Raw genomic sequence first — 15,336 nt, 5'->3', positions numbered from 1 at the left:
AGATTTGTTTGGTAACGATTTCTCTTCTCTTAATCTTAGTTATTTATTTTATTCCTTTAATCATGTCTTGCTTTATCGCTTTGATTAGTTTAGTTTTTACTATGTGTGAGTAGTTTTATTTCTAGGGTTTGTGGGGATCCTTAAATAATATGAAGGGGTAATTTATTGTTGTTAATTATCAATGCTAGATTAATTTCCTATTGATTGATTTAATTCTCTGTGACTAGATTAGGCCTGATCTTTTATGCATGAGTTTGGCAATATTGATTCAAGATTCGACAGATGAGAATTAATGTTTAGGTCTAGTTTCAATAGGCAGGTTAATTTATAAATGGTTAAGTCGAGATTCGAAAGATGAGATTTAATACCGGTAAATTAATTGTGTGATTATAATACGTAACGAAAGCCCTTTATGATCTGATTAATTATGCATTGATGAATGATTATTATATTCAACCCTGGAATATTATTTATTGGTGAACCTATGACCTAGATCCTTTTATATATTATTTTCTCCTTATTCTTGATCTCCGTAGTTTAGTTTATTATTCAAATATAAATATTGGTTACCTCATAATCTAGATTATATTAGTTAATTAGGAATAGAAAGATCCGTTTCTCTGTGGATTCGACCCTACTTCCCTATCTACATTAGTTAGAGGATTTAGGAATTACTTTTGATTTGGGGATACGACTTTACCCTGTCAAAATTTGGCGCCGTTGCCGGGAAAACGGTTTTATTTTTATTTCTTATTATTTTTGCAGTCTAGGTTATTTTCTTTTTGTCTCAGAGAGCATTAGTTCTCTGAGGAAAATCTCATATTTGCTTCTAGTTTTTGTTTATGCCCAGGTGTTCCAGATCAGGTTACATCCCATTCGATCCTGAGATCGAACGTTCCTTCCATAGACAGAAAAATCTCTACAAGCAAATCCTGGCGGATTCTGGTGATAACAATAATAATCACCGCGATCCTCTAACTGGTTCTAGCGATTCAGAGACATCATCAGACGCAGAATCAGAGATGACGGCTCCAAAGAAGCTTAGTGATTACTCACAACCCAAGCTTACAGATTTTCCGCATCTCACCCCTACTCCGGCTCTTGATGGGGTTCAATTCGAAATTAAGCCTCAATTTATAACGATGATAGAGAGGAAGCAATTCAGTGGAGCCAAGGGTGAAGACCCGAATCTTCACATTGCCGACTATTGTCAATATTGTAACACCATCAGGCAAGCCGGGGTCACTCAAGACCAAATCAGGGAGATTCTCTTTCCCTTCTCTTTAACTGGAAAAGCTAAATTGTGGTTTAATGGCTTAAATAGAACTGCACTTGGTATAAATGACTGGGAAACTCTTGTTTTGAATTTCTATAACAAGTATTATCCTGTAGAGAGAACAGCCGTACTACGGAGTGCGATTCAGAACTTTGCCCAAGAAGCCGATGAATCTTTATATGAGGCTTGGGAGAGGTTCAAGGATTTATAAAGAGATTGCCCTCACCATAATTTAGCACAATGGCAGTTAATCCAAGCCTTTTATAATGGCCTTGGAAATTCTTCTCGAATAATTTTAGATTCTGCAGCTAGTGGGAGATTTATGAATCTTGATGTTGAAGATGCAGGTCGGGTTATTGAAGACATGGCGATACACAATTCCCAATATGGGAATCCTAGAGGATTTTCTAACAAGGGGAAGCATAGTGTTGACTCTGTATCCTTTTTGCAAGCTCAACTGACCTCTATTTGCCAAAAATTAGATAATCTGAGCACTGCTAATGTAGCTAATGTTTCTGCGATTAATAATAATTCTAATGAGGCTTTCTGTGAAAATTGTGGTATTATAGGTCATTGGGAACAAGATTGCAGGAGTTCCGTGGAGCAAGTTAATGCTTTTCAAGCTTATAGGCAGAATAACCCATACTCCAACACCTACAATCCTAGGTATCAATATCATCCGTACCTTTCCTACCGGAGTACTAAATTTCAAAATCCACCACCACAAGAACCACAGGCGCCACAGCAACAGCAGCAGAAATATTACTATCCCAATGCTGGCCAGAAGAACCAACCACAACAACCCTCCTCATCTTCTGACCCTTCTCTGGTGGAAATTAGAGCAATGTTGGTAAATATGCAAAAGCACATGGAGAGTAGAGATGCGACAATTGATCAAATTCTAGCACATAGTAAAATTGTAGATAATCAAATTGCGCAACTCTCCGCTACTCTACAAGCCCGCCAACAGGGAGCTCTACCGGCACAGCCGACCCGGCCTATGGATCAAGCTTTTGCAATTACTCTAAGGAGTGGTTCAAACTATGAAGGGCCCCCTATTCCCAGAGTTGATGAACCTGTTTTATTAAATAATGCTAATCTTGATTCCGTTAAACCAAACAATGTAGTTAATATCCCTGCAGGGCTAAAGGATAGTACTAACATATGTAATTCTACATTGCAGGGTACGACTCCAGAGAAGGTGGCTACTCCAGACAAGAGCAATAATGCTCCCAAGCCAATTATCAAACTTCCATTCCCCAATCGTCAATTGAAGACAAACCTGGATAAGTAGTTTGGTAAGTTCCTAGAGGTGGTAAAAGATTTGAAGGTAACAGTTCCCTTCACTGAATTAATCACACAAATCCCCTCGTATGCAAAATTTATGAAAGAAATATTGACGAGGAAAAGGTCTATTAGTGAGGTAGAGACAGTAGCTTTCACTGCAGAGTGTAGTGTCGTACTTCAAAATAAGTCTCCACCTAAATTAAAAGATCCGGGTAGTTTTTCTATCCCTTGTCATACTGGCAATCTCTTGATTGATAATGCATTATGTGATTTGGGTGCTAGTGTTAGCATCATGCCATTATCTGTGTGTTCCAAGTTGAATATGGGTAAATTAAAAGCTACCAATATAACTCTACAAATGGCCGACCGTTCTTTGAAATACCCCTTAGGTGTTTTAGAGGATGTCCCCGTTAGAGTAGGTAAATTTTATATACCTGTTGATTTCGTTGTTCTTGATATGGCTGAGGATGTGCAAACCCCAATTATTTTGGGTAGACCATTCCTTAATATTGCAGGAGCAATCATAGATGTGAGAAGTGGTAAGTTAACACTATCAGTAGGGGACGATAAAGTTATTTTTAATCTTAATAATACCCCTAAAAGCTCCATGACTGAGGAGAAATGTTTTAGTGTCAATGTGGTTGAGAATTATTCTAACAAGCCCCAAGCTCTTGAAAAAGATCCCTTGGAGGCGGTATCTTGTATTGCATCCCTTTCAGATGAGATAGAAAAATGGCAGAAGGAAGTCAATGCAGTAGAAAGAGCACTCTACACTGTTGGTCTTGGTTTCAAGGATGAGAAGGTGGAACCGATTAAGCAAGTTGTGCAAACCGAGCCTACGGTAAGTGTTCCGCCAGATCGAGTTGCAAGTGTTGCGTGCAAGGACAATTTGAAGCAATCCTCGATCAAAGAAGGATCTTTAGTGCGTAGCATTGAAGATCCACCATTCCAAGTCAAGGAGGATCCACCAGATAAGGTGATTTGGCGTCCCACAGGGTACGTCAGGAAGCCGCATCGCAGCCTAAACACCGCTAGACCGGGTGAGAAACCACCCGATCAAGCGTTAGGCCAAGGGTCCTAGTTATTGTACTTGGTAAGAAGGTCGTGCGGGACCTAGATAAACCAGCGCTTTGCGGGAGGCAACCCGTATTTTTAATGCTTTTTAGATTAGTTTTTCTTTCCTTTTTCTTATGAGAGGAGAGATGAGGGAATTTAACGAGTTTTATGAGTGTTTGTACAGGTTTGAAGGAAAAGAGTTAGGCAAATTTTGGAGAAAAGAAGAAAAATAATATTTCGCCGATTTAGTCTCGGGCCCAACCGGGCAAAGCTCGCCCAATCGGGCGCGAGAGCAAGGGTCCAAAAATACGTATTTTCGCCCGATCGGGCGATGGGTGCCTGACCGGGCGCGAAATATGTCGTATACGGACTAAATTGTCTGCCTGATCGGGCGACTCTCGCCCGAACGGGCGCGAGAAGATGTGAAATTTTGATCGATAGATCGCCCGACCGGGCGAGTGCCGCCCGACCGGGCGCGAGAGTATAGTAAATCTGGTACATCAGATCGCTCGATCGGGCGAACGACGCCCGACCGAGCGCGAGAGCTTAGCAAAATCTAAAGATCAGATCGCCCGACCGGGCGACCCACCGCCCGACCGGGCGCGAGTGGCGTTCGCGTCTTCTTCTTCTTTCTTTTCTTCTTTCTTTATTCATTTCTTCTTTCCTCCATTACTTTCTCTCTCTAAAACTCAAATTCTCTCTACCTTCTCTCTAAGATTTCTCCTTCATCCCTTAACCAAATTCAAAGCTTTTTACATATTTGTGATCCTCTCTTCATCCTCTACACTTCCATATAAAAAAAATTTCAGATTTAATTCAATAAATTTTCAAACCCATTTTCTATTATGTCTTCAAAGAGGGCTAGGTCCATTTTCGGTAGGAGCTCCAGTTCGAGGGAGGAATACGACCCAGATTTGCAGCTTCCTTACTGGCCGACGATCCGCATTGCTAGCCGAGAGCAAAAGGAGCGGCTAGAACATTTAATCGGTCGTGAGGTAATTCCTTCTCGGTGGTTACACCGCCCTACTCTAGAATCATTTGGTTTGTTTGATTTTGTAAAACGATTTTTAAATGACATTGGCATGAGAAAATTTGTTGATATGCACTATCCTACATTCCGAGAACTTACTTGTGAATTCTTGTCTTCTTTACATGTTGTTAGTAGTAGAAATGGGCCAAATTTATTTTTCAGGTTGAACAATAGAAATATTAGTTTAACTTTTGTAGAATTTTGTAAAATATTTGAATTAAATTCTGAACTATCTCACCAATGGCATGCGGACTATAAAATGGGTGACATATATAATGCTTTGACTGGTTTGCCTACCCCCGACCCTCAACATGCTAGTACCAAACCTATTCACCACCCTGTCCCAAAAATATGGCAAAGATTTGCGGGTTTGTGTTTTTTAGGTAGGGTCGAGCCCCATAATGCCCAATATAACGAACTAGCTGTCATAGGACACTATGTGTATGGGTACGGGAAATTGAACATAGGCAGGTTTATAGTCCACCATTTGAGTAGGCATGCCACGGCCAGCACCACATCCAAGACCCCTATCCGTTTAGGTGGCCTTATTACTCGAATAGCAGTGAAAAAGGCCGGTTTTGTAGTGGACGGACCCCACCAGCTAACCAACTGTGGATCAGATACCTATATGACTGCTAGGTATCTTGAGGAGTTGGGGTGGGTTAGACCGGATAGCGAGCAGACACCGTTTTGGTGTATTTGGACTGGGAGCGAGCAACCTTTGCCCATTTTTCCCCTACCCAGTCCTGACTTGACCGCCATTCCCCCAGGGCAACCTTCTTACACTTATGATGTTTTAGTTGCCAACGCTAGGGGGCAGGCACCACCACCACCAGTTCCACCACCCCAGCCTCAGCCCGAGGTGGCTTTCTCTCCACCTCGTATGTCCCACTCCGTCCCTCATGTTGACTCTGACCCAGTTTGGGATCTTCAGAGTATAGGTCAGGCCTTAGGACGTATCGAGCATTCCCATAATGACCTTAGGAGGATGGTAGGCTCCTTAGACCAGAGGTTAGGGTACCTAGAGAGGAACCAGGGTAGAGCTCTCTACCCTATGTACGATGATTATGCTCGTCGGGGCAACATTCCCGACGACGCTATTCACCATGACTGGTTTCAGCCTCCACCCCGTGGTATTTACACTGACTATTCTTCCTTCTACGGGTATGGCCAGGACATTCCTTTCGGGGGACCGGCGGGGGGGGGGGGGAGTTTTCATGCTGATTATTTTGGTGGTAGCTCTTCTGGTGCAGGTGGCAGTGGAGGTTCAATGTTAATGAAAGTTCGATTTTTCTTTATTCAACACCTATGGATCCTAGCATAAAGTTGGTACCTAATGAAGGTAATGCAGTTTCACATCAGGAATATGCTAGAGTTATAGGATGTTTGCTGTATGACATGACAAGTACTAGGCCGGATCTCGCTTATGCGGTTGGTCAATTGAGTAGGTTCACTAGTAATCCTAGTATGCTCCATCGGCAAGCAATAATTACTTGAAGAAAACCATGGAATATTTCTTGTGCTATAGTGGATACCCTTCGGTTGTTGAAGGATATTCGGATGCAAGTTGGATCTCAAATAGAGATCATTCATCCATAAGTGGATGGGTATTCCTATATGGGGGAGGTGCCATTTCATGGGCATCTAAGAAGAAAACTTGCATTGCTGACTCTACAATAACATCGGAGTTTATTGCATAACATTCCGCTGGTAAAGAAGCAGAATGGTTAAGGGATTTAACGCATGAGATACCTTTGTTGCAAAAGCCAATATAGCCAATTGTGATACATTGCGATAATAATGCTACTTTGGCTAAGGCATATAGCAAAGTGTATAATGGTAATTCAAGGCATATTGGAGTGCGGCATAGCTACATTCAAGGGCTTATCAAAAATAGTGTGATTACTATTGATTATGTTCGAACAAATTTCAATCTAGCCGATTGTTTCACCAAGGCATTGGCTAAAGATGTGAATAATAGGATGACAATCAATTTGGGATTGGAGCCCTAGTTAATTACCAATGAGGGAGTCTTAACTTAACGCCCAATAAGACGTTGGGTCTTAAGTTCAATAAGATTAACTTTCTTATTTGGTAATTGGGAACTTGTTTATCATCTAAGGTAAAGTTCCAGTTTATTGTGATGTAAAGAGGTTGTTTTAAACTTAATAGAATTCTTGATAAAGTGCTTAGGTCACAGGAGCATGTTGTAAGTCTACCTATATTAGTACAAAGTTTATCCGCTTCAAGAAGCTATTTGGGCAAAGTTTTGAATTACTTATGAAAAGATAGGGACACATGGCTTTACGTGTCAAGTATAAATGTAATCAAGTAATTTATCTTATGTGTGTAATATCTTCATGAATTCAATACGTATTGCTTTTGGTTCAATCGTTTTACGACACCGAATGGATACGGATTATTGGAATGTGTATTACACTAAATGGAAGTTCAAGTCTTTGTACACTTTCATTTATGCACGATATTGTTTTTTATGACGATGATGTTTTGCAATGTGTCTAGTTTAATTCTCAAAATGGGGGATGATTGTTGAATAATTTTGAGAATTTAGACAAAATTCATGTTAATTATTTAGTTTACTTAGGCAAAGGTGTTGTAAATTAATTAATAAAGATTATTAAAGCTAATAATTTGTTGAAGGAAGTTTATGATTGTTCTCGGCAACGAGAAACTCATTAAACGTTAATATAGTAGTTATGTTGATGTGTCTATTTTATATAGTATTTTACCCCCGTCCCTTGGTCATAATTAGTAGTGTTTTTGGCTCTTTAGAGCCACTTTTATTACTGATTGGTGTTTTCTAGTGTTTTCGTAGATTTGGTTGATTTTTGCAGGGATTTATGCTTTTGGAGTATTTTCCCGATATATTTTGGAGCAATCACGAACATTGGAGAAGTACGACCAGATTTTATAGCCCAGGGCCGGTTAGAGCCATCGAACCGGTGATTAAGGGCTCGGTATAGGTGATATCGGGGCATTCGGACCGAGTATTCAAGACCGGAAGAGGAAACCCAGATTGGCCCGAAGAATTGGAGTCCAATCGTAGTCCAAATAGTGGCCCAAGTGAGCCGCCCGGCCAAAGAGGCTGGCGCCCAGAGGCGTGCCCGGCCGGGCGGGAGAAGCTAAGGCTGGCGCTCGGTGACGCACCCGTCCGGGCGCGAGATTAGTATTAAGGATAAAAAGGTGCGCCCGATCGGGCGGTGCCTCGCCCGATCGGGCGCGTGTATTTATTAGTTGACGATTAGCGTCGTTTTAGTTTGTTTTAGTTTAAGATTTGTACGGAGTATAAATACTCCTCCGTAATACGATTTTAGGGGATCTCTTTCCTCTCTCTCTTTTTTGACTCTTTACTCTCTTAATTGTTCTCTTAGATTTTCTTTCTCTAAAACCTTTGTTCTTAATCTACTCTTAATTCCAGATTTGTTTGGTAACGATTTCTCTTCTCTTAATCTTAGTTATTTATTTTATTCCTTTAATCATGTCTTGCTTTATCGCTTTGATTAGTTTAGTTTTTACTATGTGTGAGTAGTTTTATTTCTAGGGTTTGTGGGGATCCTTAAATAATATGAAGGGGTAATTTATTGTTGTTAATTATCAATGCTAGATTAATTTCCTATTGATTGATTTAATGCTCTGTGACTAGATTAGGCCTGATCTTTTATGCATGAGTTTGGCAATATTGATTCGAGATTCGACAGATGAGAATTAATGTTTAGATCTAGTTTCAATAGGCAGGTTAATTTATAAATGGTTAAGTCGAGATTCGAAAGATGAGATTTAATACCGGTAAATTAATTGTGTGATTATAATACGTAACGAAAGCCCTTTATGATCTGATTAATTATGCATTGATGAATGATTATTATATTCAACCCTGGAATATTATTTATTGGTGAACCTATGACCTAGATCCTTTATATATTATTTTCTCCTTATTCTTGATCTCCGTAGTTTAGTTTATTATTCAAATATAAATATTGGTTACCTCATAATCTAGATTATATTAGTTAATTAGGAATAGAAAGATCCGTTTCTCTGTGGATTCGACCCTACTTCCCTATCTACATTAGTTAGAGGATTTAGGAATTACTTTTGATTTGGGGATACGACTTTACCCTGTCATATGTTAATATGGCAGTTATTGCCATATGAAAGTTTTGCTTGTTAAAATATGGCAGTTATTTCCATATGATGGTTTTCCTTCAACATGGCAGTTAGTTTTCATTTTTTCTTTCTTGAACATGGCAGTTAGTTACAACATGGCAGTTAGTTACAACATGGCAGTTAGTTTTCATTTTTTTCTTTCTTGAAAACCATATCACTATCCAACTAGAGTGATTGTAACTAAGGAACAACGACTTGATTTTACATTATATTTTTGTGAAGGGTGAAAGTTATCGAGCTACAAGTAGGATTACGATTTTTAAAAATTGAATATGAGTTTTGTGGACCAATTTGACTTATGCAATCTAATATTTTCTCCGTTTTTTTTATTAGATGTATCACTGTTTAAAAATAGAATAGTTTCAATTTAGATACTTCACTTTACCTTTTAGTTAATAAATGATCTTTGTCTCTAACCTATTACATGGTCCCCCTTTAATTTTTCTCTTAGCTATATCTCTACTCCAAAATTGTTTATGAGTCCGCATTTACAAAAGTGATGGAAATAAAAAAAATGAAGTACTTTGTATCATATTATATTGCTAATAAACAAACCTGAATTGAATGTCATGACCAAACACAAACGAAAATTGGCATAATAACTTCTTGCCAAGTATCACGCCACGTAAATTAAACGATAATTATGAAGAATTAGTAAGCCACGTACGATGCCAAATAAGTGAAATTCATATAAATATTATATCATGCATAAAAAGATGTTAAAATTACTTTCACTAATGGCCTATTCACTTCAACTTAATTTCAGTTCAATTCATCTCCAATCAGTTATGTTCAGTTCAACTCCTAATTTCTTTTCTCTCATAAAATATTCATTTCAGCTTTAGTTCATTCATTTCATTTCATTTCAGTTCGATCAGGTCAGCTCCAAGCAGTTCAGTTCAGTAAATGTGAACATACCCTAAAACTCCAATCTTTCATTACAAAATTAATAGTATGTACTAAAAAAATGTTATTTATATTTAAAATTCATTATAAAAGTATTTTTAAAAGCAGAAACAAAAATATATAATCTTACCTTTGCTCGGTCTTCCCAAAACATTCTCATCTTTTCGATTATTCTTAAACATTCTCACCTTTGACATCAATGATCTTGTTTTAACGATCCCTAACCTTTTTGGTGCGCTACAAGAATTGATCCCAATGGCCAAAATTTATCGATAAACATACCAAAAACCATAGGTATCATGTTTATCGATGGTTGCCATCGGTATTTTGCCAATGGAGATCCATTCGTTGAAAAAACAAGAAATACAGAAGAAAAAGCCATCGGTAAAAGTGATACCAATTTTCTTAAGTTATATGCCAAGTGTCGAATTTTAATAGAGTTATTTTCTAATAATTAAAAAAAATAACCCTTTCCCTACCTCTGTGCTGCCTCCGGCCTGAATGAATACCCCTTCCTTAACCCATCTTCGCCCTAGCCTTCTCCGACAACCCTACCCTCGTGTTTTCGAAAAAGGGGAAAAGGTGGGAGATTGATGGGTTAGGGATGGTGTTATTGGGTTTTAGGGGGTTTTGTGGTGGGGGTGGGGGTGGGGGTGGGTGTTTCCAGGGTTTGTGATTTGGGTGGTGGTTAGGGTTTTCGGCATAGGTAGGGGGTAGAGGTGGGGTTTTCATGGTTAGAGTTGGGTTTTGGTGTAGTTAGGTGCTTTTTCGGCGTAGGTAGGAGTTTTTAATGTCAAGGTTGGCATTTTGGGTTCGTAATTAGAGGGTTTTTCATCGTGGTAAAGAGTTTTGTGGTGGTTGAGTGGGGTTTTGGAATATGTGGTTGTGGAGCTAGATGTTTAGGGGGTTTTGGGGTTGGTTGTGGTTCTATCTCAAGCGGTAGTGGGTGGGGACCGAATGTGGAGGTTATGGTGGTAGGTAGCCATGGAAGGGGGTGGGGTGGTGGGAGGAGAGAGATTAAAAACAATTTAACATTTTAAACAAGTTGCAGGTCACAAATATCGTTTAAAGAAGAACCTTGCCAAAGATGAGATTGTTTTGGAATAATAAAAGAAAGGTGTGATTGTTTCGGGAAGGTTGTGCAAAGGTGGGATTATTTATTTCATATTTTTCTTGTAAAAATTGTCTCTACCCCTTTGTTTTTTCTAGATACAAACAAAGTTACATTCACGATAAAAAAAACATTGGTTTTAATAATCTCATATTTGTTCGATTTTCTTTTAATAATCCAAACTTTGGATTATTCTGGAATAATCCTAACCTTGGGGTTGTTTACTTTCTTTAATCCTTATAACCGGTGACCTGTTAAATAGGGTTATTTTAATGACATGTGTCACAACTTAATTGGTTAAAAATTAAAAAAAACAAATTAAAGATTTAAGAAAAACAAAATTAAAAACCCCACCCAACCCCTCGTCCTTCCAGCCCCATCCCCTCCGCCCTAGCCCTACTGGAAACCACCCCTTCCGCTCTCTACCTCCTAACCTGGCCCACCCCAAAACCCGACAATTATACTGACTAACCACCTAACAGCAGCCGCACCATCCTCACTCATCAAAAATATCCATCATCTCCAACACCCACACACGGCGACAGTAATATTTTTAGTTATTCCCTAAAATAAGTTTTATTTAGAGTAAAATGATATTTAAAAGGAGAAAATTTTCAGGGTATTACAGATGAAATGTGGTGCTATTTCTAGAAAATTAGCCTAATTTTTAAGGCTAGTTTTTGTAGACACTAGTACTACACGTGAGCATTCAAATAATATTTTTATGAGTTACCATTCTTGCGGCACTCTATATATAGAGATGAATATACTTGATTAATACTTAAACAAATAGTTTCTAACAACTAATTTTTTTTAATAATATAATATTTCACTAGAGCATTCAACTTTTTGTAGACTAGATAACTAAATCATAAACAATAATTGCATAATAATTTTCTAATCAAAATTTATTTTTAATTAACATTCAAATTATAGAAACAAGTTGGCATCCATTTAGTCTTATCATAGCAAAAATCTAGACATATCAACATAACTCTATTACATATTATGCCTTAAAATCATTCATATTTGGTCGTGATTTTTCCTTGTCCCTAAATCCATAATCGAAGTATCCTTGAGTAGTACTTCAAAATCAGTTTGACGAACATATTTTAACATTAATGTAATTCTGCTTGTAGCTAAATCTTCAATTTGATTTCACTATCGTCAACAATTGCGCAATAGTCTCAACTTTGTCCGATTTTCTTGTAACAATCCAAAATTTGGATTATTCTGGAATAATCCTAACCTTGGGGTTGTTTACTTTCTTTAATCCTTATAACCGGTGACCTGTTGAATAGGGTTATTTTTAATGACATGTGTCACAACTTAATTGGTTAAAAAAAAACAAATTAAAGATTTAAGAAAAACAAAATAAAAAACCCCACCCAACCCCTCGTCCTTCCAGCCCCATCCCCTCCACCCTAGCCCTACTGGAAACCACCCCTTCCGTTCTCCATCTCCTAACCTAGCCCACCCCAAAACCCGACAATTATACTAACTAACCACCTAACAGCAGCTGCACCATCCTCACTCATCAAAAATATCCATCATCTCCAACACCCACACACATAGTAATATTCCTCACTCATCAAAAATATCCATCATCTCCAACACCCACACACATAGTAATATTTTCAGTTATTCCCTAAAATAAGTTTTACTTAGAGTAAAAAGATATTTAAAAGAAGGAAATTTCCAGGGTATTACATATGAAAATGTGGTGTTATTTCTGGAAAATTAGCTTAATTTTCAAGGCTAGTTTTTGTAGACACTAGTACTAAACGTGAGCATTCAAGTAATATTAATAGTTGTGAGTTACCATTCTTATGGCACTCTGTATATATAGAGTGATGAATATATTTTTTATGCAAACGACAGGCCGAGCCCCGGGAAATAAAAAAACAAGTACAAAAAAAAAGCTAAGGAGGAACTAAACGTGGCAAAGCCACCCCTACTATATCATTATGTAAAATACGTCCTAAAGCTATAGGAGGGAATTGAATCAACTCTATTTTGTTGTTCTAAGAAACACCTTGATTGGCAAGACAATCATCAGCTCGATATGATTCTCTGTATATATGGTGGACTTCAACTCTCCATTTAGGGTCTTCTAGCAGCTTCTTGCAGCGTTTGATGATGTGAACACCTTCCCCTTCATTAGCAGCATTGGTGTTGTTCATAGCCAATACTACTGCTTGATTATCTAGCTGAACCTGTAACATCACAGCTCCCATACAGTCTGCTAATTCTATCCCATATTCCATAGCTCGAAGCTCTGCCATAAATGCTGTGCAAGCACCCAAATTCATTGAGAAAGCATATCTCATTTTTCAAGTGTAGTCACGGAGGATGCCTCCAGCTCCAACTGGCCTAAGTGCACCCTTTGCCGCTCCATCTGTGTTAAGAGCTAACCAACCATAAGGAGGGGCCTGCCACTTTATGTAAACTTCCTTTCTTGCATTCAAACTCAGAGTTGCAGTACATGTATCCTCACCAAGTACTCTCCAGGTTTCTTCAAATCTTGCTGAAAGAAACTTGCTAAGTTCTAAAGGAATATCATTAGTATTGCCAAAGACAACACAATTCCTCCACTTCCATATCCACCACACAACAATAGCAAAATATGTAGGCCAAATTTAAGGGGGAAAGATCATTACAAACTTGTACCTTTATATTACGCACCACCCACTACTTGAGAGATCCTTGTCTAAAACTTCTCTTGGTTGCTGGACCCCCTACTTGCCTCCAAACATCCCTTGCTGCCTTGCAATCTTGCAAGAAGTGAAGAATGGTCTCCTCCTGACCACAATTTTTACACCAAGGTTCAGATGCAATGTTACTTTTCACCCTATTAGCATTTGTTAAAATCCTGTCATGTAGTACGAGCCACAGGAACACTCGAACCCTCTGCTGGACTCTTAGCTTCCAAATTAAATCCCAACTGCCATCTTTTAGTTCGGGTTGGTCTTGATGAATGATCTTATAGATATATTTGATAGTGAACTTGCCATTTGAGCTACCTCCCCAATACACCAAGTCACCTACATCTGGGTTAGCTCTTAACACATAAGCATCAATTAACTTGAGGGTGGCAGCAGGGAGCAAGTCCGCAAATAGGTCCCACTTCCACCCTTCATTTTGATCCCACAACTCTTCAACCTTAGCTCCATTTATGTTCTCAGGAATTGCTGCAATGGCTTGGTCACGCAAAGGGGTAGTAGTAACCCATTGATGGTCCCAAAAGAGGGTGGAGCTCCCATCATTAACAACTGTTCGAGCACCTTGATGTATAAATTTTGCAGCTTCAGAAATCCTTTTCCACACATTTGACATACTTTCCTTTCCTTCAAACATATTTAAGTCACATCGACCTTTACAGTACTTAGCCTGAAGAAACCTCGACCAAAGAGCATTGGGTTCCAACATCATACACCATCCTAGTTTTGCCAGGAACACATCATTTGTTTGCCTCGCATTTTTTATTCCAATTCCTCCTTGTTCTTTGGGAAGTTGCAGGCAGTCCCAAGACAGTAAATGAATTTTTCGATGCTCTTCAGTCCCCCCCCCCCATATGAACCTCTGAGTTTTTTTTATCTAAGTCATCACAAATTATTCTTGGGAGCTTGGCAGTCTGCATAGCGTCGGAACTTATAGTGTTGAGGGTGGATTTTGCTAACGTTATCCTACCAGCCAGAGATAGATGTTTAGTTTTCCACCCAACCAACTTTTTATCCATTTTTTCACAAAGATAAGCAAAAGTGCTTCTCGTTACTCTATCAGGGATGGTTGGCATACCGAGATAGGTACCCAAATCTTCTGTAATTTCAATAATTAGAGCTTCAATAACGTCTTTTGCAATGTCATCCTTCATGTTTTTTCGAGAAGTATACTCTTGATTTTGGGACTGACTTTCTGACCTGAGGCACAATAGAATCTATCAAGGAGCTCTTAATGATTCTGGCTTGCTCTACATTAGCTTTCGCAAATAAAATAATATCGTCAGCAAAGCAGAGATTTGAGAGTTTTGGACCATGTCTACTTGCATAAACTGGTTTCCAATTATTGCCAATAATTGGTTCTTCAATAATGTGGTTTAACCGTTGCGTACATAACACAAAGATATACGGGGAGAGGGGATCTCCTTGTCTTATACCTCTCCTCGGATTAAAAGCTTGGGTAGGTTCCCCATTCCATAGGACACGCATTGACGTTGTGGTAATACATTCCATTATAACCTCAACAAGAAGACAAGGAAAACGACATTCAAGCAGAGTGTCTCGAATAAAGTCACACCTCAATCTGTCATATGCTGTCTTGAATTTGATTTTAATCGCCATCATACCCTTATTTCCTTTCTTGTTCTTCATTATGTCGATTACTTCTTGCACTATGACTATGTTGTCGCTAATTTGTCTCCCAGGAACAAAGCTCATTTGGGTACAGGAGGTGAGGTGCGACATCATGGGTTTAATTCTGTTTACT

At 38.7% G+C, this 15,336-nt stretch overlaps 1 non-coding gene across 1 annotated transcript; it reads right to left on the bottom strand.

The window, feature by feature from the left end:
* Positions 1–1,403: 1,403 nt before the first annotated feature.
* LOC145564682 (small nucleolar RNA R71) lies at positions 1,404–1,510 on the bottom strand. The gene has a single exon (XR_014094882.1). It is a non-coding gene; the product is annotated as a small nucleolar RNA R71 (small nucleolar RNA).
* Between the last annotated feature and the right edge of the window lie 13,826 nt (positions 1,511–15,336).

The sequence above is a fragment of the Chenopodium album genome, chromosome 1 (assembly GCF_948465745.1).
Source record: "Chenopodium album chromosome 1, dcCheAlbu1.1, whole genome shotgun sequence".
NCBI classification, from domain to species: domain Eukaryota; kingdom Viridiplantae; phylum Streptophyta; class Magnoliopsida; order Caryophyllales; family Amaranthaceae; genus Chenopodium; species Chenopodium album.
This window is presented reverse-complemented; position numbering and strand designations above follow the sequence as displayed.